This window comes from Eleutherodactylus coqui, chromosome 1, assembly GCF_035609145.1.
Source record: "Eleutherodactylus coqui strain aEleCoq1 chromosome 1, aEleCoq1.hap1, whole genome shotgun sequence".
Lineage (NCBI taxonomy): Eukaryota > Metazoa > Chordata > Amphibia > Anura > Eleutherodactylidae > Eleutherodactylus > Eleutherodactylus coqui.
The window spans coordinates 407,515,838-407,539,329 of NC_089837.1; positions in this window are offsets into that span (position 1 = coordinate 407,515,838).

Sequence of the window (23,492 nt, forward strand, 5' to 3'; positions counted from 1 at the left end):
CAATACAACCGACTCCATTGAAAGCAATGGGCTGCCGGCGATCGCGGGATGAATTGTCGGGAAGGGGTTAAATATATAAGCCCTTCCCTGCAATTCATCTAGAAATGTGTAAAAATAAAAAATATATATATACTCACCTGGTCCCGGCAGAACGATGTTAGCCCATTGAATTCAATGGAGCCGGCAATACAGCCGACTCCATTGAAAGCAATGGGCTGCCGGCGATCGCGGGATGAATTGTCGGGAAGGGGTTAAATATATAAGCCCTTCCCTGCAATTCATCCAGAAATGTATAAAAATAAAAAATATATACATACTTACCTGGTCCCGGCAGACGGAGTTCAGCGCGGCAGGCTGCAGTTCTCCTGAACTGCTCTGAACAGCTGTGAGTAGTATTCAGCAGCCGGGGATTTAAAATCCCCGCCTGCTGAATGAGATGCCTCTGATTGGTCACAGCCTGACCAATCAGAGGCATCCCTCACTCACACCCATTCATGAATTCATGAATGGGTGAGTGAGGGCTGCCTCTGATTGGCTCAGGGGCAGCTCTCAGAGGCACAAATGAAAACTTAGCGAGCATCGGCGATATACAAAAATGCTCGAGTCACCCATTGACTTCAATGGGGTTCGTTACTCGAAACAAACTCTCGAGCATCACTGAAAGTTCGACTCGAGTAACGAGCACCCGAGCATTTTGGTGCTCGCTCATCTCTAAGAAATACCAAAAAAACAGTACCAATAAAAATTACAGCTCACCACACAGAAATGACGGAAATATAAAGTTTTGGCTTCTGAAAAGTAAAGATGAGAATTTCCCAAAAATTTTGGCCCAACAATAGGCCATGTAACTAAGGGCTAAATAGCATTACTGCTACATTTTTTATACTTAGAAATATGAGTTTCTTAGTCCTGCGTTTGAAAAATAAACTCAGAATGGGTGCAAGCTTTTTCCAATGTAAATTAAAGACAGCCTCGGACAGCTGGGAGGTGTGCAGGACCAATATGGAGTTAGCTGCAACCCCCAGATTTATATTGCATAGGACAAAGTTAATCAGCACCTTCTATCAAAGTGAAATAAGTAAAAAGGCACAAATCTGTTGCGACTGCAATGCAAACTCATACAAACACATAGATGCAGCAGCACCCTCCACACACAAAGATATTTGCAACCATGTTATTATCTTGAATGGAGTGGTATAAGGTGTGTGACAGCTTGTGGGTTGTCAGCTCAAGGAATCATCATCTGCCTGGGTAAGATGGTTTGCACTCAGAGTAATTCACTCCAAAGCACCATGGATTGTGGTTAAAACTAGTCTGTTCTGAGGGGGATGTGGCCTGCAACACATGGAGTAAGCAACACTTTATCTAGCTCTGTGCTCTCAATCCGGTTCTAATCGGCAGCCTACATGGGAATTGTTGCCTCTTTGGATTGCTCTTACCTCCAGTGCAGCTCTGACAGCATGGAGAAGGCAAGAAAGGAGAGCAGCTGTGCCAGACTTTTTTCCCCTCAACGCATTCACAAAATGGCACTGGCACCAGACAAAAAGGAGCAGAAGTTCAAAATAGGGTTGAGTCTCCTGAAATCTCACCAATGTCCTCTTCTAGCAGCCTCTTTATTCTGCCTGCACAGTAGCCCAGCTCTCTAAGTGAATTTTATCTGCAACAGGATATTTCCAGTATCTCTAGACATATAATGGTCTTTATACACCTGATGAGATTTTGCTAAACGACTGCACAAGCGCTGATGTCACTGCTAAGGTCGTAAGCACTCGTGCAGAACGTTTAGAAAGACAGATTTCACCGCTGGATCTCAGGATTCTAGCTCAGCACTTCACCTTCTATGTGAAACGGGGAGCATTTACACAGAATGAGAAGCCAACAATAGCTTTTATGGTGACTGAAAGTTAGCGATAACAACTTGTGAACGTGCACGACTATCACTCAAATTTAGTTGTTTGAACGAATTTAGAGCGATAATCTTTACCTGTAAATGGCCCATAAGTAGCCCTGCTGTTTGCACTGATAAGCCTGTAATTAGCACACTAAGCAAGCAGCATAACAGTCCTTGTCAGATCCTTGCTTCTGCATTAACCCATTCTTTCCCGGAACTGGGGACTCTCTAAAGGCTATGATTTCTGACTTAAGAGCTACTATTCAAAAGGACATCCAAACTGCATTTTTAAACATTCCGGTAGAATTTAATGCTTTAGGAAAATGCACCTCCCACACACAGAATAAAATGGCAGAGCTCTCAGTAGCACATAATGAGGCAGTCATCATAAACAATACTTTAGAGGAAGTGATGCATTTTCTATGTTTAAAATTGGCAGATATGGAAGATTATTCCCGCCGTGATAACATGAGATTCCATGGCCTCCAGGAAGAAATGAAAAATTAGCACCTTGTGGAATACCTTATGGACTATTTTGCGGTGATATTACATGTAGATGGCCTGGCTGCACTATTCCAGTCTGCCCTACAAGTTAATGTTTATGTTGCCGAGGTTTGTCATTTCTTTAGGTGTTACTTGGTTCATTTGTCTGTATTCCCTCGGCGGTTCCCCTGTCACTGATTTTGTTCTCTTGTGCCATAAATTGATTTTAACCTGGTGTTTGTGATCTGTCCTACTGCATTACCTCAGTAATTATATAGTTCTGCTTTTGGGTGTGGTTGTTGCTAAATATTGTCTCAGTCTTGGTGGAGTGAGGTCGTGAGTTCTGCTGCTAAGCTAAGTGATGTTTTTGTTGTTTTATTCTGCAGTTGTGCAAAGTGGTGCTTTTGTTGTCGTTTTGTGTTTTCATTATCTTAGGTGCTAGAGTCAGTGGCGGAGGCTCGAGATGTGGGGACACCTTTATTTAGGCGATAACCTCGCTTTTAGGCAGGGCTGTTCTTGTCTTAGAAGTCAGGATGAGGTTGTCCCTTCCTTCTTTTGTTTTGATTATATGGTACTTCCCTCCATTCCGCAGTCTGCCTCCTGTGTGCACACAATCTTATGTTCATCCTGGACGTGGTGAATCTTGTATTCTGGGCGAACGTGACAATACTTCAACCAAATTCTACCCATCTCAGTTTCTCTAGACATTATTGTATGCTTGCATTTGTATCACTTTAAAAATAAATTTATGATGGCAGCTAAAGGAACTAAGGATTTACTGTGTTTGCTGACTTATTTGCAACCATTTTAGCACACAGACACAAATTTGCTGCTGCTACAATAATTTGTTGTGCTAATTACATCAAAAATAGATGGGAATACCCAGGGAAGTTACTTATAACAAATTGAGAAACACAATTTTTGTAACACATAAGCAGATAGGCGGCATATAGTAAATTTAGTGTGCTGAATTCAAATATCATACCCATTTGTTTCTGCCACATAAGGTTTTCTAGTTATGGGGAATAATGTAATTTAATTGCTGTTGTACTTAATTTTTTGGAAATACGCCTATGCAATTAATCCAGTGGGCTTGCCATTAACCTTGCTTAATAAAAAGAACAAAAGTGAGGTGCAATTATTTTGCAATCGCTATTACTCACTGCGCACTGACTGAATACTATACTGCTGGGTTCACACGGGGCGAGAATGTCACGGAATTTGAATGCGAACCCTCGGTATGGAAATTCTGCTACATTTTTAAAACTGAGACTAACCAGCAAAGTGAGTGAGATTTTGCAAAAATCCTGTTCAGATGCTGCTGACCGTACACTGTGGACAAGCTGTGTGAAGACTGACATGGGGTGCAGAATTCAAATCCGCGATATGTATCCCCGTTTCCGCTGCTGTCTTGCTTCTCCATATGGAAAGAGATTTCCGCAGCGGAATACAGGCTGAAAAGCCACTTCAAATCCTGTGCCAAATTTCCTTCGTGGAAATCTCATGGAATTTCCGTGCGGTTCGGCTGCAGATATCCGTGAGATTTCCACAAGATTTCCACCCCACTAAGGGTATGTTTAAATAACATTTGGGGTATGTTTATGTAACATAAAGGATATGGAGGCGCTTCGTTGATTCGTCGAAGGCAACCCTGAAAGAAGTTTTAATTCATAATAGCGATATCAAGCCTAAATTAAGTGATGCTAAAGTAAAGGAAGGAGTTATTAATGGTGCACAAATCAGAGCTGTCCTGAGAGATCTCATATTTGAAAAGAAGCTGACTAATTTGGAACTGGAAGCATGGCTCTCCTTGGTTGTCGAAGGGTTTCTTGGCAAGAAGAAATCTGATGATTATAAAGATTTGGTGGCAAAGATGGTAGCTGGTTTCGAGAAAGTAGGAGCTCAAATGTTACTAAAAATACACTTTCTTCATTCACATATAGATTTCTTTCCCTGTAACCTAAGTGATGTCAGTGATGAACAATGGGAACACTTCCACCAAGACAACTCAGTCATTGAAGACCGTTACAAAGGGAAGTACAATCTGAATATGATGGGCAACTTTTGCTGGTTCTTACAGAGGAAAAGTAATGCTGCTTACAGAAGGAAGTGAAGATCCAAGCATCATTTTCCACCAAAAACAGTGAAATAGTAATATCACGGCACATCCAAACTGTTATCATCTTCAATAAAGTAAATCAATTATCACTTGAAAGTGAGACGTGCTGCTATTTTTCTATTTTATCAGTGTAATTAACATGTTTTAATTTTACAAAAACATATTAATTACTTTCTGTTATGAAATTTTGAAAAACATTTCTTGCGCAGTGTGATGGGAAAAAGGTCAATGGTGAGTCTCCTTTGAAAAACCTGACAAATCTATCATCTACCACTGCTTCAATAGGTCAAGGATAGAGATGAGCGAACGTACTCGTCCGAGCTTGATACTCGTTCGAGTATTAGCGTGTTCAAGATGCTCGTTGCTAGAGGCGAGTACCACGCGATGTTCGAGTTACTTTCACTTTCATCTCTGAGACGTTAGCGTGCCTTTCTGGCCAATAGAAAGACAGGGAAGGCATTACAACTTCCCCCTGCGACGTTCAAGCCCTATACCACCCCCCTGCAGTGAGTGGCTGGCGAGATCAGGTGTCACTCGAGTATATAAATCGGCCCCTCCCGCGGCTCGCCACAGATGCATTCTGACATAGCTCAGGGAAAGTGCTGCTGATGCTGGAGCTGCTATAGGGAGAGTGTTAGGAGTGATTTTAGGCTTCAAGAACCCCAACGGTCCTTCTTAGGGCCACATCTGACCGTGTGCAGTACTGTTGAGGCTGCTTTTAGCAGTGTTGCACAATTTTTTTTTTGTATATCGGCCGTGCAGAGCATTGCGTCCGCAGTCTGCAGTCATTGTACAGAGTATAGGGCCAGTACTGGTGAGGCAGGGAAAGAGATATTCAGGCTATATAGGCAGTGGGCTTTTTCCAAAAAATTGGGGAAAAATACTACATTTGGGCTGCCTGTGACCGTCTTCAGTTTACTGCATGTCTGCTGGGGGTAGTAGTCCTAATTAATACGCAGCTAAGCGTTACAGCAGGCTTGCGCAAAATTGTTTCCTGGATCTGCTGTCTATGCTACATCAGCACCGTCATCCCGCCAGAGGGAAACAGTATACATAATATTATACGCTGCCTACAGTATCTATCTGCTGGGGGTAGTAGTCCTAATTAATACACAGCTAAACGTTACAGCAGGCTTGCGGAAAATTGTTTCCTGGATCTGCTGTCTCTGTTACATGATCGCCGTCATCCCGCAAGAGGGAAAGAGTATACATAATATTATACGCTGCCTACAGTATCTATCTGCTGGGGGTAGTAGTCCTAATTAATACGCAGCTAAGCGTTACAGCAGGCTTGCGCAAAATTGTTTCCTGGATCTGCTGTCTCTGTTACATGATCGCCGTCATCCCGCCAGAGGGAAACAGTATACATAATATTATACGCTGCCTACAGTATCTATCTGCTGGGGGTAGTAGTCCTAATTAATACGCAGCTAAGCGTTACAGCAGGCTTGCGCAAAATTGTTTCCTGGATCTGCTGTCTCTGTTACATGATCGCCGTCATCCCGCCAGAGGGAAACAGTATACATAATATTATACGCTGCCTACAGTATCTATCTGCTGGGGGTAGTAGTCTTAATTAATACGCAGCTAAGCGTTACAGCAGGCTTGCGCAAAATTGTTTCCTGGATCTGCTGTCTCTGTTACATGATCGCCGTCATCCCGCCAGAGGGAAACAGTATACATAATATTATACGCTGCCTACAGTATCTATCTGCTGGGGGTAGTAGTCCTAATTAATACGCAGCTAAGCGTTACAGCAGGCTTGCGCAAAATTGTTTCCTGGATCTGCTGTTTCTGTTACATGATCGCCGTCATCCCGCCAGAGGGAAAGAGTATACATAATATTATACGCTGCCTACAGTATCTGTCTGCTGTATCAGCTCAGCATTTAAAAAAAATAGAAGCAAAATACTTAAGGCCTACTACTGGCCTTTGGCCACTTGACTGCTTCTGCGCTGTGAATTCCACTAGCTCAGTCATACGCACCTACGTCTCACTACAGGCGTGCGCAAAATTGTTTCCTGGCTCTGCTGTGCGTACCGTAAGGGAAGTCAGCCTCCAACCACAGGCCAATAAGCGGCACATTTAATTACAGCGTTCTGTTTCTGCACTACTGGTAATACAGCATGCTGAGGGGTAGGGGTAGGCCTAGAGGACGTGGACGCAGGCGAGGACGCGGAGGCTCAAGTCAGGGTGTGGGCACAGGCCGAGCTCCTGATCCAGGTGTATCGCAGCCGACTGCTGCGGGATTAGGAGAGAGGCACGTTTCTGGTGTCCCCACATTCATCTCACAAATAATGGGTCCACGAGGTAGACCTTTATTAGAAAATGAGCAGTGTGAGCAGGTGCTGTCGTGGATGGCAGAAAGTGCATCCAGCAATCTATCGACCACCCAGAATTCTGCGCCGTCCACTGCTGCAACTCTGAATCCTCTGGCTGCTGCTCTTCCTTCCTCCCAGCCTCCTCACTCCATTACAATGACACATTCTGAGGAGCAGGCAGACTCCCAGGAACTGTTCCCGGGCCCCTGCCCAGAATGGCCAGCAATGGTTCCTCTCCCATCGGTTACGTCAAACTCCTGGAGGAGTTTGTCGTGACCGATGCCCAACCTTTGGAAAGTTCCCGGGGTCCGGGGGATGAGGCTGGGGACTTCCGGCAACTGTCTTAAGAGCTTTCAGTGAGTGAGGAGGACGATGACGATGAGACACAGTTGTCTATCACTCAGATAGTAGTAATTGGAGTAAGTCCGAGGGAGGAGCGCACAGAGGATTCAGAGGAAGAGCAGCAGGACGATGAGGTGACTGACCCCACCTGGTTTGCTACGCCTACTGAGGACAGGTCTTCAGACGGGGAGGCAAGTGCAGCAGCAGGGCAGGTTGGAAGAGGCAGTGCGGTGGCCAGGGGTAGAGGCAGGGCCAGACTGAATAATCCACCAACTGTTTCCCAAAGCGCCCCCTCGCGCCATGCCACCCTGTAGAGGCCGAGGTGCTCAAAGGTCTGGCAGTTTTTCACTGAGAGTGCAGACGACCGTTGAACAGTGGTGTGCAACCTTTGTCGCGCCAAGATCAGCCGGGGAGCCACCACCACCAGCCTCACCACCACCAGCATGCGCAGACATATGATGGCCAAGCACCCCACAAGGTGGGACGAAGGCCGTTCACCGCCTCCAGTTTTCACCGCTGCCTCTCCCCCTGTGCCCCAACCTACCACTGAGATCCAACCCCCCTCTCAGGACACAGGCACTACCGTCTCCTGGCCTGCACCCACACCCTCACCTCCGTTGTGCTCGGCCCCATCCACCAATGTCTCTCAGCGCACCGTCCAGCCGTCACTAGCGCAAGTGTTTGAGCGCAAGCGCAAGTACGCCGCCACGCACCCGCACGCTCAAGCGTTAAACGTGCACATAGCCAAATTTATCAGCCTGGAGATGCTGCCGTATAGGGTTGTGGAAACGGAGGCTTTCAAAGGTATGATGACGACGGCGGCCCCGCACTACTCAGTTCCCAGTCGCCACTACTTTTCCCGATGTGCCGTCCCAGCCCTGCACGACCACGCCTCCTGCAACATTGTACGCGCCCTCACCAACGCGGTTACTGGCAAGGTCCACTTAACAACAGACACGTGGACAAGCACAGGCGGGCAGGGCCACTATATCTCCCTGACAGCACATTGGGTGAATTTAGTGGAGTCTGGGACAGTCAGAGCCTGGGACCGCTCACGTCCTACCCACCCCCAGAATTGCGGGCCCCAGCTCGGTGGTGGTATCTGCAGCGGTGTATGCTTCCTCCACTAAACCACCCTCCTCCTCCTACGCAACCTCTGTCTCGCAATCAAGATGTGTCAGCAGCAGCACGTCGCCAGCAGTCGGTGTCGCGCGGCGTTGCAGCACAGCGGTGGGCAAGCGTCAGCAGGCCGTGCTGAAACTACTCAGCTTAGGAGAGAAGAGGCACACGGCCCACGAACTGCTGCAGGGTCTGACAGAGCAGACCGGCCGCTGGCTTGCGCCGCTGAGCCTCCAACCGGGCATGGTCGTGTGTGACAACGGCCGTAACCTGGTGGCGGCTCTGCAGCTCGGCAGCCTCACGCACGTGCCATGCCTGGCCCACGTCTTTAATTTGGTGGTTCAGCGCTTTCTGAAAAGCTACGCACGCTTGTCAGATCTGCGCACATTTCCGCAAGTCCCACATGGATGCTGCCGCCCTGAGCACCCTGCAACATTGCTCTCATCTGCCAGTGCACCGACTGCTGTGCGACGTGCCCACACAGTGGAACTCTACGCTCCACATGTTGGCCAGGCTCTATGAGCAGCGTAGAGCTATAGTGGAATACCAACTCCAACATGGGCGGCGTAGTGGGAGTCAGCCTCCTCAATTCTTTACAGAAGAGTGGGCCTGGTTGGCAGACATCTGCCAGGTCCTTGGAAACTTTGAGGAGTCTACCCACATGGTGAGCGGCGATGCTGCAATCATTAGCGTCACCATTCCTCTGCTATGTCTCCTATATCTCAGCGCATTGAGGAGGAGGAGCATGAGGAGGATGAGGAGGAGGTGGAAGAGACAGCTTGGCCCAATGCTGAGGGTACCCATGCTGCTTGCCTGTCATCCTTTCAGCGTGTATGGCCTGAGGAGAAGGAGGAGGAGGAGGAGGAGGAGAATCTTGAAAGTGATCTTCCTAGTAAGGACAGCCATGTGTTGCGTACAGGTACCCTGGCACGCATGGCTGACTTCATGTTAGGATGCCTTTCTCGTGACCCTCGCGTTACACGCATTCTGGCCACTACGGATTACTGGGTGTACACACTGCTCGACCCACGGTATAAGGAGAACGTTTCCACTCTCATACTCGAAGAGGAAAGGGGTTCGAGAGTGATGCTATACCACAGGACCCTGGCAGACAAACTGATGGTAAAATTCCCATCCGACAGCGCTAGTGGCCGAAGGCGCAGTTCCGAGGGTCAGGTAGCTAGGGAGGCGCAGAGATCAGGCAGCATGTACAGCACAGGCAGGGGAACACTCTCTAAAGCCTTTGACAGCTTTCTGGCTCCCCAGCAAGACTGTGTCACGGCTCCCCAGTCAAGGCTGAGTCAGCGGGAGCACTGTAAAATGATAGTGAGGGAGTACGTAGCCGATCGCACAACCGTCCTCCGTGACGCCTCTTCCCCCTACAACTACTGGGTGTCGAAGCTGGACACGTGGCCTGAACATGCGCTGTATGCCCTGGAGGTGCTTGCTTGTCCTGCGGCTAGCGTCTTGTCAGAGAGGGTGTTTAGTGTGGCTGGGGGAATCATCACGGATAAGCGTACCCGCCTGTCAACCGACAGTGCCGACAGGCTTACACTCATCAAGATGAACAAAGCCTGGATTTCCCCAGAGTTCTCTTCTCCACCAGCGGACAGCAGCGATACCTAAACAATACGTAGGCTGCACCCGCAGATGGAAGCATTGTTTTCTATCACCATCAAAAACGTGGATCTTTTAGCTTCATCAATCTGTGTATAATATTCATCCTCCTCCTCCTGCTCCTCCTCCTGAAACCTCACGTAATCACGCCGAACGGGCAATTTTTCTTAGGCCCACAAGGCTCAGTCATATAATTTTTGTAAACAATTTTTATACGTTTCAATGCTCATTAAAGCGTTGAAACTTTCACCTGAACCAATTTTTATTTTAACTGGGCTGCCTCCAGGCCTAGTTACAAATTAAGCCACATTAACCAAAGCGATTAATGGGTTTCACCTGCCCTCTTGGTTGGGCATGGGCAATTTTTCTGACGTACATTAGTACTGTTGGTACACCAATTTTTTGGGGCCCTCGTAAATGTAATTACACTGTACAGTGTAATCCAATTAATTTTTTGCCCACCTGCATTACAGCTGACGTTACATCAGCTGTGCTGGGCACTGCAATGGGATATATTTATGTACCGCCGGTGGGTTCCAGGGAGCCACCCATGCTGTGGGTCCACAGGGAGTTGTAACTGCATGTGTCTACTTCTAAAGAACCCCAGTCTGACTGGGGCATGCAGTGTGGGCCGAAGCCCACCTGCATTTAATCGGACGTTACCTCAGCTGTGATGGGCACTGCAATGGGATACATTTATGTACAGCCGGTGGGTTCCAGGGAGCCACCCATGCTGTGGGTGCACACGGAATTCCCATTGCGTGTACCTGCCTGTGACTATTTATAAAAAAACGCGGTCTGACTGGGGCATGCAGACACCTTGACAGAATGAATATTGTGTGGCACATAGGTTCCCCATTGCTATGCCCACGTGTGCAGCTCCTTATGGCGGTGGCACAGGATTATATTTCTCATTGCTTCTGTACAGCATTGTGGGCTATCGCCCGCCCCTTTTAAAGAGGGTCGCTGCCTAGCCGTGCCAACCCTCTGCAGTGTGTGCCTGCGGTTCCTCCTCATGGCAGACGCACTTATAAATAGACATGAGGGTGGTGTGGCATGAGTGCAGCTGAAGGCTGCGCAGGGACACTTTGGTGTGCGTTGTGGACACTGCGTCATGCGGTGGGGTGGGGGGGGGTTGGCAGCATGTAACCCAGGAGAAGTGGCAGCGGAGTGTCATGCAGGCAGTGATTGTGCTTTGTTGGAGGTAGTGTGGTGTGCATTGCTAATGAGGGCTTTTCAGAAGTAAAAGTTGTTGGGAGGTGGGGGGGCCCACTCTTGCCGCTATTGTGGCTTACTTGTGGGACCTGGGAACTTGAGATGCAGCCCAACATGAAGCCCCTCGCCTGCCCTATCTGTTGCTGTGTTGTTCCCATCACTTTCTTGAATTGCCCAGATTTTCACAAATGGAAACCTTAGCGAGCATCGGCGATATACAAAAATGCTCGAGTCGCCCATTGACTTCAATGGGGTTCGTTACTCGAAACGAACCCTCGAGCATCGCGATAATTTCGTCCCGAGTAACGAGCACCCGAGCATTTTGGTGCTCGCTCATCTCTAGTCAAGGATAATCTTCTCACTTAGAGAAAAATGGGTGACCAAAACATCTATTTAAGTGCCTATTTTATAATTTAGAAGACTGAAACAGGCTTCCTTATATGCTATCCTTTGGTTACCTGCTTATGTTTTGCCTTTTTGGTCTTGAATGTGCACCCAAGATTGTTTTAGGAAGTATTCAATGCTTAGTTGTCTCTAAGGCCTAGTCCCAGGTGAGGTGCATACACATTCATGAGTTTAGATGTACTTTTCTAAACCTCACCCCCACATGCATTGGTAAGATGGCTTAGATGCAAACATTCTATTAAACCCTTCTTGTTTACGCTGTTATTAGCATTGTTTGATGCTATGTGTTGTTACATTAACCAGCATGAAACTCATGGCTAGATCGCTGAGTGTACACACTTCCCGCTCAGCACAACACAAAGAATGTGAATTGCTAATAGATAAACCAACCAGAAGCCAGCGGTCATCTACCTGTCTAAACACTCTACATCAGCGCTGATAACCTAAGGTGATGTCAGCACTTGTGCAGTTGTTTAGATGACTGTTGTCCCATCTGAATGGGATATGTCTTTAACCCCTTAATGACGCGGCCCATTTTTTTTTACATTTTCTTCCCCCCCCCCCCTTCAAAAATAATCATAACTCGATTATTTATCCATCGACATCACTGTATGAGGGCTTGTTTTTTGCGGGACAAGTTGTATTTTTAAATGGTGCCATTTACTGTACCATATAATGTACTGAAAAACTTTTTAAAAATTCTAAGTGAAGTAAAATCTCTCCCCTCCCCCCACTGCCCCACGCTCTGGCACGCCCAGGAGCCTGCTCAGACGAGAATGCAGTTACTCGAGAAGAGCGATGCTCGCTCATCTCTAGTTAATAACCTTCCTTCAAATCCTTGGACACTAAACAATTACTACCTACATTGTCCTAAATATTCAGATAAATTGACGCCCTACGGTATGGTGCGCTCACAAAGCATACATTAGAGGTCATATTTCTAAGCCTAGCAGTTGCTAACAGGGAAGAGAAACATGAAGTAAGACTTAACCTTTTTTTTCAATACATTCTTATTGATTTTAAACTTAAAAAAGAAAAACAAATGAATTTATTCGTTATGTTGAAGAACTTGTTCAGCATGGAATCGCATATGTTATTGAAAGTAAGATTTGTTAATAAATTAGCTAACTCTAATATCCATGTTCAAATCTGATGAAAAATAGGAACCCGTTATTCCATTAAAGGGGTTTTGTCATTAAAATAAATAAATAAATTATATGTACTCCTATTTCTTCCCCGTCAGTTTCCTTACCACATCTTCTCATTGCTGAGCTTCTCCAGTTCCCCTGGGGTCACCTCACCACACGCCGCCGCCAGCTTGTTATGAAGGCTGCATTCCTCACATTCCTCACGGCTGGGTCATTGAAGGTCAGGTCCCTGTGCTGTAGCATTTACTGCCTACCAGGAATTCTGTTCTATTGCTGAGACAGCTTGCATGAGCAGCTTCTGAAGTAGATCAGCACTCCCCCTGCTGGGAAAAGGTGAGTATAATTTTTTTTAAATTTTTGCACATTTCAGGATGCTTTTCAGGGAAGGGCTTATATTTTTAAGCCCTTCCCGAAAACTCATCCAGCGCTCGCCGGCAGCCCATTGCTTTCAATGGAGCCGGCTGTATTACCGGCTCCATTGAATTCAATGGGCGACATCGTTCTTCTCTGCCACAGCTGTTACAGCTTTAGTATATGTTCTCAATAGGGTCGGCGCTGCTGCCGCCAGCCCCATTGAGCACATATACATTACACAGCGATGCGCAGAGCGCACATAGGCGCGTTCTGCGAATCGTTGTGTCCTATAATTGATTGCACATCCGCATAAAAAGCGGACATGTGACCGATCCCATTGGGATGCATTTGGTCTATAGATCTTCAGATCGCAAGCGCGTCTGCAGATCGGACCAAAAACCGGTCGTGTGACCAAGGCCTTAGGCCTTAGTCAGACGGGCGTTTTTTTGCACGATTTGCGCATGCGTCCGGCGATTTTTTAAAACCATTGCTTTGCAATGGTATCGGACACATGAGCGCTTTTTATGCGCTCGTCCGATAAATTATAGAACAGAAATCGCAGATCGCACCTATCTGCGATCTGCGATTCCTGTTCTCTTCTCTATATGCGCTCAATGGGCCGGCGGCAGTAGCGCCGACCCCATTGAGAACATATAGAAGACAAATCATTCTTCTCTGCCACAGCTGTAATAGCTGTGGCAGAGAAGAACGATGTTTGCCCATTGAATTCAATGGAGCCGGCAATACAGCCGGCTCCATTGAAAGCAATGGGCTGCCAAACAGCGCTGGATGAATTGTCGGGAAGGGCTTAAATATATAAGCCCTTCCCTGCAATTCATCCAGAAAAGTGTTAAAATAAAAAAAATATATATACTTACCTTGTCCCGGCAGCCGTAGTTCAGCGCGGCCGGCCTGCAGTGGGTGTGAAGGGGGTGTGAGTCAGACCTGCCCCCTGATTGGCTCAGCGCTGAGCCACTCAGAGGCAGGTCTCACTCACACCCATTCATGAATTCATGAATGGGTGTGAGTGAGTCCTGCCTCTGATTGGCTCAGTGTTTGTTTATGTATTGCTTTACCAGATGTAAGAATTGTTAGGGTAGTCGGAAATTTGAAATGTAAGGGTCACATTAACATGATCTGTTCATGCAATATGCTTAATCTCAGAGTCGCTTATGTCTAGGATGGCCCATTTAATGGTTATGAAGATATCAATTTGTGCGTATGTGTTGTGCCGCCTTTTTGAATTCTCTTTCTCTCTCTTCTTTAGTGTTAGCTATCCCTCCTAGCTTTTTGTTGTCGGCAAATTTGATCAGTTTCCCCTCAATTCCCTCCCCCAGAGCACTTATAAAAATGTTGAACAACACTGGGCCCAAGACAAAGCCTTGTAGTACCCCACATAGCTAACTTCATGTTAAGCTGCCTTTCCCGTGACCCTTACGTTAGATGTATTCTGGCCAACACGGATTACTGGGTGTTCACCCTTCACCCACGGTATAAGGAAAACCTTTCCACCCTCATTCCCGAAGAGGAGAGGAGTACGAGAGTGACGCAATACCACAAGGCCCTGGTGGAAAAGCTGATACTAAACTTCCCATCTGACAACGCTAGCGGTAGAGGACGTAGTTCAGTGGGCCAACTAGCAAGGAAGACATGGAGAACAGGCAGCATGTCCAGCGCAGGCAGGGGAACACTCTTCAAGGCATTTGCCAGTTTTATGGTACCCCAGCCATACTGTGTCACCACTCTGCAGTCTAGGCTGAGTAGGAGGGAACAGTGTAAAAAGATGGTGAGGGAGTACATAGCCGACCGTACCAACATCCTCTGTGATCCCTCTGCTCCATACAACTATTGGGTGTCAAAGCTGGACACATGGCACGAACTTGCGCTGTACACCTTGGAGGTGCTGGCCTGCCCTGCTGCTAGCGTGTTATCAGAGAGGGTGTTTAGTGCTGCTGGGGGGATTATCACGGATAAGCGTACCTGCCTGTCAACTGACAGCGCCGACAGGCTTACACTCATTAAGATAAACAAAGCCTGGATTTCCCCTGACTTCTTCTCCACCGGTGAAAAGCAGCATAGCATAAAGATTCTTTAAGCTGGAACAGAAGAACCATGCACCCTCTATCACCCAAAAAAAGTAGCTTGGTCTATCCTTCTCTGATCTTCCTCCTCCTCCTCCTAAACCAGCATGTCAGCACACAGAGCAGCCAATTCTTCAGAGGGCCAAAAGGCTTTGTAAAAACAATTTTTTTCAGAGGGCTGCCTTCAGGCTCTGTTCGCAAATTAAGCAATTACGAGCTCTATGTTAAAAAAAAATTTCAAGGGTTCACCTGCACTCTGGGTAAACAATTTTTTCAGGGGAACACCTATACTCTTGGTACACACATTTTTCCAGGGTTCGCCTGTACTCTTAGCAAACAAATTTTTCAGGAGATCACCTATACTCTTGGTACACAACTTTTTAAGCGGTTCGCCTATACTCTTGGTAAACAAATTTTTCTGGGGTTCACCTATACTTGTACACAAATGTTTCATGGAGTTCGCCTATACTCTTGGTACACAAACTTTAAGGGGTTCGCCTATAATCTTGGTCAACAAATTTTTCTGGCGTTCGCCTATACTCTTGGTAAACAAATTTTTCAGGGGTTCGCCTATACTCTTGGTCAACAAATGTTTCAGGGGTTCGCCTATATAGCCTTTGTTCACAAATGTTTCAGGGGTTCGCCTATACTCTTGGTACACAAATCTTTCAAGGGTTCGCCTATACTCTTGGTAAACAATTGTTTCAGGGGTTCCCCTTCATTCTGGGTAAAAAAAACTTTTGTTCTAGAATGGGTTGTTGAATTGTGGACATGTGTATAAGTACTGGCATCTGAGTTCTCTTTATGCCCACGTTTGTGGCTCATGAAATTTTGTGACGCAGGTGACATGGGATTGGAATTATTGGAACCCAACAGTGCTTTTTAGCACTACAACTCTACTTTTGTCCATCATTAGTTTGGCTGCCTGGGACCAGTAGTGCGCACAAAGCATTCACAAGCATCCCGACTGTATACTGCAAACTGTTACTGGTTCTATACAGTATACTGCTACTGGTGTACACAGACTATATAGGAACTAACAAAACTCCTCTCATTTTTCATTTTTTAATTTGTTTGTGGCTGAAAGCATTTGCATTATAGGCCCAAGTGTTATATAGTGCAGATCAGAGGCGTAACTTGAAGCTCCCGGGCCCTGATGCAAAACTTGTAACAGGGCCCCCAACTATAATGCTTTACTCATAGTACTGGGTTCCCTATATGGAGAAGAGAGGCCTTATGGGCCCCCTAAGGCTCCTGGGCCCGGCTGCAACCGCATCCTCTGCATCCTCTATAGTTACGCTCCTGGTGCAGATCGAGAGGACACACAAGACTGTACACATTTTAAACTGTCTATTTTTGGCTGAAAGCATTTGCATAATAGGCCCAAGTGTGTGTCCTGTTGATCCACACTATATAACAAGACTGTACACATTTTACACTGTCTATTTTTGGCTTAAAGGGCACGTAAAATACCCTTAGTGTGTGTCCTCTCGATCTGCACTATATAAGAAGACTGTACACATTTTAAACTGTCTATTTTTGGCTTATAGCGTACGTAAAATACCTCGCAGTTTGCATAGCATTTTGACGCAGTGCATTATACAACATGATGAAGACTAGAGGTAAGGGTAGAGGAGGAGGACATAGATATGGACGTGAGCGCCCGAATGAGGATGTGGGCGGAGGCCGAGGTCCTGGGTGAGATGAAACATTGCCTGGTTTGGCCACTTTAATTTCTTCATGGTTTAGGCTGTCTTTCCCCTGGGCACTGGTTAACAAGCCCCTCGGTGGAGAGATTTTTTTCATTTCTTTTCACTTTGCATGCTTCCTTAACTGACAGAGGCATCATTGTGTGTCCGGCTGCTCGGAGGGGGTGCCGGGGTCGGACGGCCGCCCACCAGCTGCCGCGGCCGGACAGGCAGAGTGGGGACTCGGGGACTCCATGACTCTGTCCCAATGGGAGTCAGCAGAGGGGCGGCTGCGGTGCGTTGACTCCAGTGTGTGCACCCCCACTCCTTCTCAGCGCTGTGAGAAAATAGGTTAAAGACCGCCAGCTTGCCGCCAGTACTCCTGGACAAAGGTGGGTTGACCTGAACCCCTGGGATGAGAGGAGAGGGACGCTCCTCTTTTGTGTGCCATTGCGCATGGCGGGGTCCTTTGGATGTCAGGAGCCGGAAGGTCCGGCCTATGGTGTTGCAGAGCTCCCATTGGCGAAGTAGGCTAAGGGGTGTGCCTTACCCTGTCTTGGATGGGGACAGCTGGACGCTGCACTGGGAAACATTTTCAGTACGCTGTTGACGCAGGCTTGTGCGGGGGATTGGACTGCTATGCCAGCATGTAACAAAGGAGAAGAAGCAGTGGTGTCACCCGCAGGCGGGATTGGCCTTCGTTGCACCTAGTGTGGTGCTTAGCTAAGATGTGCCAGCACGTGTGCCTTGCTGATTATGGTCTGGCCCAACTAAATTGTTAGGGGGGTGACCACCAGGTTCTTACCCACAATTTGGCTTAATGGTGCCACCTGGGAGCCTCAAATGCATCCATGCATGCTGCCCCTGCTGTTCCCTATCCGTTTCTGTGGTGTTTCCATCACTTTCTGATGTTTTCAGGTGATTCACACAAACTCCCATATGCGGAGCATTGGTCACCTTGAAAAATGCTCGAGTCTCCTATTGACTTCAATGGGGTTCGTTACTCGAAACGAGCTCTCAAGCATTACGAAAAGTTTGACTCGAGTAACAAGCACCCGAGCTTATCTCTAGTGTAAAGTCTTCAGGAGAGAATAGCTGCATTTAAATTCATTAAGGAAGATGAAGTAACCCTTAAGCATGTTGAAAGAAAATACTTTTTCATTGTAACTGCAGAAGTAGAGGAATAAAAGCACATGACTCAAAGAAGCAGGAGGATCAAGGGGCAATAGGCATCCAAACTGTTCAGGAACCAGTACCAGCCCCACACGTAGAAGAACAACAAAGAGGTACATCATGATATGACTTTGTCCACAAAGAATTAGTAATCACTCAGAAAGTATTGTTGTCAAGAATAAAAGGAGAGTGGTGGTTATGGATATTCCCTATTAAAAGGAACATAGGCAATTGTCTGCAGACCCCATATAATCTCATGAAAGGTGTGCTGTCTTCTATGTACATAAATCAAAGATGTGTCTGATAGGCTCTCAAAAGTCTTCAGTTCCACAGACTATTATCCATTCCTACTAATACATGTAGGGACAGGTAACACTGCAAAAGAGGACGTTGCAACTATCTGCAGAGACTTTGAATACCTAGGCAGGAAAGTGAAGGAACTGGAGCACAGGTAGTTTTCTCATCCATCCTCCTAATTGGTGGTCATGGAATAAAGAGATGGGAAAGGATTCTAGAGGTGAACAACTAGCTATGTTAATAGTGCCATCAGCAAAGATTAAGATTTCTAGACCATGGAGTGAATTACTTATATGATGGATTCCTTGCTAGAGGAAGGTTGCACCATACAAGGACAAGAAAGCATATATTTGGCAGGCATATTGTTACAGGACAGTTTTAAACTAGTACAGTATGGGAAGGCAAAAAAGGCCAGGTAAAAATATAATACAAGAAATAAATTCAATTGATAATCTTGCTATTAGACGTAGAAAGAAAGAACAAAGAGGAGCAAGAGACACTGATCACAAACTAAAATGTTTCTATATAAATGTACAGAGCATGGGAAACAAATAAGGAGAAATGGAGCAAAATATGATGTCATAGGCATATTTTTATCCTCTCCTGTTGACCACTTTATCTTCCAAAAGGTAGAAGAGAAAACAAGAGGATGTGTTTTCTTAGACCTAACTTTTACCAACAGCAAGTAAATGATTGTGGAGGTAAGGGTGGCTGGGACCTTAGGAGGCAGTGATCATGCTCTCCTTGAATTTTAGATAATAACGGCAGGTAGACTCAGACCTCAAGGTTGGATTTCAGAAAGGTAGATTTTAATGTCCAAGAAAGATGGGAAATTTTGCAAAATTATATTCTTGAAGCACAATCTTTAACAATCCCTAAAAGTAGGAGGAATAGGAAGGATTTAAATAGACCAGGATGGATTAACACAGAACTTAAACACATGCTAAAAAAGAAATGTGTAATGTCCATGCAGACCATTTAAGCAGGGACCAACAAGGATGCAACCCAAACAAGGACTGGAGAAAAATGATTGGATAGGAGAACATGCATACATGCTGAACAACATAACAAACTTGAACTGCAAATGGGACTTGCGACCAGACATCCAACAATGACTGGCAAACACCAAAACACTTGCCTAGAATACCAACAAGCATAAGCAGATGGAATAGCTAAAGTACATATGAGGTGTTGGTTCATATTTTGGCCAAGATACTTAAGCCCACGAGTCCATGATGAGAATCCTTGTCTTGTGAGTCCCTACTCTAACAAGACAACTTAAGCCCCAGGGAGTCCTGCCTGCAGCAGGGCAATCATCCCAATAGGGATGGCTCCACGCTGGAACCTAGGGGCCTGGTTTGCAATAAACGAGGAAATTAAACAAAGGAATACCACCCAGAACCTCATACATATGGCAACACCAAGCAAAACATGCATGGCTCCAAACACCAGGATTCTGAGAGGGAATGAGGAGAAAGACAAATGACCAGCACCATCTCGCAAGATGGACTGGCATTTATATGCAGCAGACGGGTGATGATTAGTTGACTGGAACAATGCAAACCCAGCCAGCTCAATCATCCCACACCTCTGCGAGTGTGCTCCTGGAAACCAATAGAACTACTTATCCTAGGAACATAACATGACAAAATAGCTATCAAATGGAACGAGGGGGGGTATACCAAACTCTCAAAAACTTTGAGTCGTTATATTGAAAGGTAAAATTCCTCTTCATGTTCAGCTTTTTAACAAATGCAGGAAGGTTTGTGCCAAAATGGTCTCCTCAGGGGAGGAGGATCCTGGCTGCATACTGACATCAAAGTGTGCGCCGGGATCATTGGTAACAGCGTGATTACCAGTGGGGGAGCTGCAGCACCCCACCTGGTAATCGCTACCGTGGGGAGTGGCTATCGGCACGCTGCGGGCCACATAAAATGAGGTAGCGGGCGGGATGCGCCCCGCGGGCCTTATGTTCGACACATGTGTTCTACAGGGTTCCAGGAGCACACCTGCATAGGTGAGGGTTAATTGAGCTGGCTGGGTATGGTTGTTCAGGTCAACCAATCCCCTGGGTCTGGGTGTAGATATATACCCCAGCCCCTCTGCAATGAGGAAGCTGTATTTCCTCAGTCTTGTCTGCTGTGTAAGTAGTGCCTGGTCAGCTTGCAGCTTGCTGTGTGTAGTGTCCTGTGTTGCCTGTTTAGTGTCTTGCTAGAGTAGGAACTGCAAGATACAAGGAGCCTTACAGCTTAAGTTCATTGGCCAATGTACGAACTAATCCCTCGTTTTAATATTCAGCTTTACCATCTGCTTAAAGGGGTTGTCCCGTGAAAGCAAGTTGGGTTATACACTTCTGTATGGCCATATTAATGCACTTTGTAATATACATTGTGCATTAAATATGAGCCATACAGAAGTTATTCACTTACCCACTCCGTTGCTGGCGTCCCCGTCTCCATGGATCCGTCTAATTTCGGTGTCTTCTTGCTTCTTTAGACACGCTTGCGCAGCCCGGTCTTCTGCTGTGTGCTCACACCGGAAAGCTGGTCTGCGCGTCGTCATCGTAGCTCCGCCCCGTCACGTGGTGCCGATCAGCCAATTAGGTGGCTGTAATCGGCAGTGGAACGCAAGACATCCACGGTGCACCATGGGAGAAGACCCGCGGTGCACCATGGGAGAAAACCGCGGTGCATCATTGGGAAAGGACCGGCGGCCATCTTTAAAGAAGAAATTTTAAAAGTTCACGAAACGAGGTACTGGTATGTAGAAACACTCTTTTATAACGCTTTCAAAGGGTAGTGTACTATGTTTGCTTTAGCAGGGGGACTGGGAGGAGAAAAAAATTTGATTTCTGCCGCGGGACAACCCCTTTAAGTATGCGAGGTTGTGTGGTTAGTGAGTTAGTGCATTTAATGTGTCAGTTCCGCTTGGTTATGAGTGTCACCCTTTCAGGGAGAGCAAGGCCAAGGTTCCAGCGTGGGGTAGCCCTTATTGAGGTGATCGCTCTGCTTGTAGGTTGGGCCTAGTCATCTTTCCTGCAGCACAGGGTCAGTTTCCCCTACGCCGTGTCTGTGGGTCACATTCATGTGGGCCCGGTGGTCAGTTGCCCACACAAACGTAACAGTTTCCATTTTCAAACGGTTGCAAACAAGCCTAAGATCACTATGCACAATCCCAATGTTAATGTTTTCTCTGGAATGATGAATCACGTTTCACTAGTGGGCAGTCTGATGGATGAATCTGAGTTTTATGGATGCCCAGCGAACTCTACTAAGTTGAATGCATAGTGCCTAGTGTAAAATTTGTTGAAGAAAGGATTGGCAACAAACTGTGTGGCAATAGTTTAAGGTAGTCCCTTTTGTGTTCCAGCATGACTGTGTCTCTGAACACAAAGCAATGTCCATAAAGAATTGGTTTGATAATTTGTTTATGTGGAGGAACTCACCAACTATGTACAGTACCTTGACCTCAACCCCAATGAACATTTGTTAGATGAATTGCAACACCAATTGTGAGCCAGAACTTCTAGACCAACATTAGTACGGTCCAGTTGGATGGATGACACAAGTAGTCAGAGTAGAGTTGAGCTTTACTAGCAGTTCACTGAATGAAATACAGCAAACAGACTGAAGTTTGGCAACTGAAACAGGCTCTACATGCAACTATATATTGGTTTCTTTGTATTACAAGCATAATAGGAACAATCTGTAATGCTATAACAGTCTTTGTTTGCTCTTAGCCTTTGTGTACACTAAGTATTTTAGAGAAGTGGTTTGCCTTCTTTTCTCAGAGGTGCTGCTGTGACCACAAAACTGTATGGTTCCAGTTTTGCACCCTAGTTGCTCTGGAAAGTGGCCTTTGATTCTAGTTGTCCTGCACACTGTTTCTGCTTACATGTTCACTTACTTAGTCTTAGTGCTTAGTCAGACGAGTGTTATTTTTTTTTGTTCATGCATGTATAGGTGCATTTTAAAAATGGCTCTATTAGAACCAATGCTTTCCAATGAAAGCGGTCACATGTCCGTTTTTTACAAGTGCTAAAAATTCGCACCTGCAAAATATAGGACAGCATTTTTCACTTTGCAGGAAATTCTACTGTCAAGCCCTTATATAAGCCCTAGCTGCAGGGGAAAAAATAGATCTAGAAGCGCTGTCATGTCTGGCACATCTTCTTCCCAGGTCCGCGGCACTCTTCTTCTTCATTTTCTTCGCGCCGGGGATTGAAAAATCCCTGCCTCCTGAAAGTGCTGCCTCTGATTGGCTGAGTGCTGTGACCAATCCCAGCCATTTATGGAATGGTTGTGCTTGGTCAAGGCATTCAGCCAATCAGAGGCAGCGCTTCCAGGAGTCGGGGATTCTTCAATCCCCAGCCAGAAGAAATGAAGAAGAACAGGAGAGAAGACGTGAATGACCCGGGCCGCGCTTCTGGGTGATGTATTATTTATTTTTCTTTCTGCAGCTAGGGGTTATGTTCGGGATAGGGTTTATATTTCAAGCCACCCTCCCCCGAAAATCCCTGCCAGGGTTGCCTTCATCTCATTGCTTTCAATGGGGTGGTAGCAGCGCCGGCCCCCTTGAAAGCAATGAAGCAATGGCATAGCATCCTGCTCCACTACCACAGCTGTGACAGCTGTGGCAGGGGATTCCTTCATTGTGACAGCACTGTCACAGTGTTCAGTGATGAGGGGACTCCCTGTGGTGATAAAGGAATCCCCTGGCACAGCTGTGACAGCAGTTGCAGAGGAGAGCGATCTGTGACAGCTATGGCAAGGACTTCCTTCATCCCCACAGGGAGTCTCCTCATCAGTGAACATTGTCAAAGCACTGTGGGTGAAAGTTTGAACAGACTTATAGAGCAACTCTAGAGCTGAGCTTGCTTCCTATATGATAAGTGCTGGCTGCGTTATACATCTGACACTCACATGCAGTGTCCTGTATCAAAGATGACAAAATAACTTTAATCCTAGCCATTTACCTCTTTAACCCATTCCCGCTGCAGGGCGTAAGTTTACGTCCTGGGAGCGGGGTACTTCCCGCAACAGGGCGTAAACTTACGTCCTGGAGATAGCGCGGGATCACATATGATCCAGCGCTATCCCGCAGCGGGAGCCGGCTGTCAGTCACAGCCGGTGTCTCGCTGCAGCAGCGGGGGGACATCGGAGATGCGCCCGCCACTTTTAACCCCTTCCCTGCCGCGATCTAAGTAGATCGCGGCAGGGGAAGAGTTCACAGCGGGAGC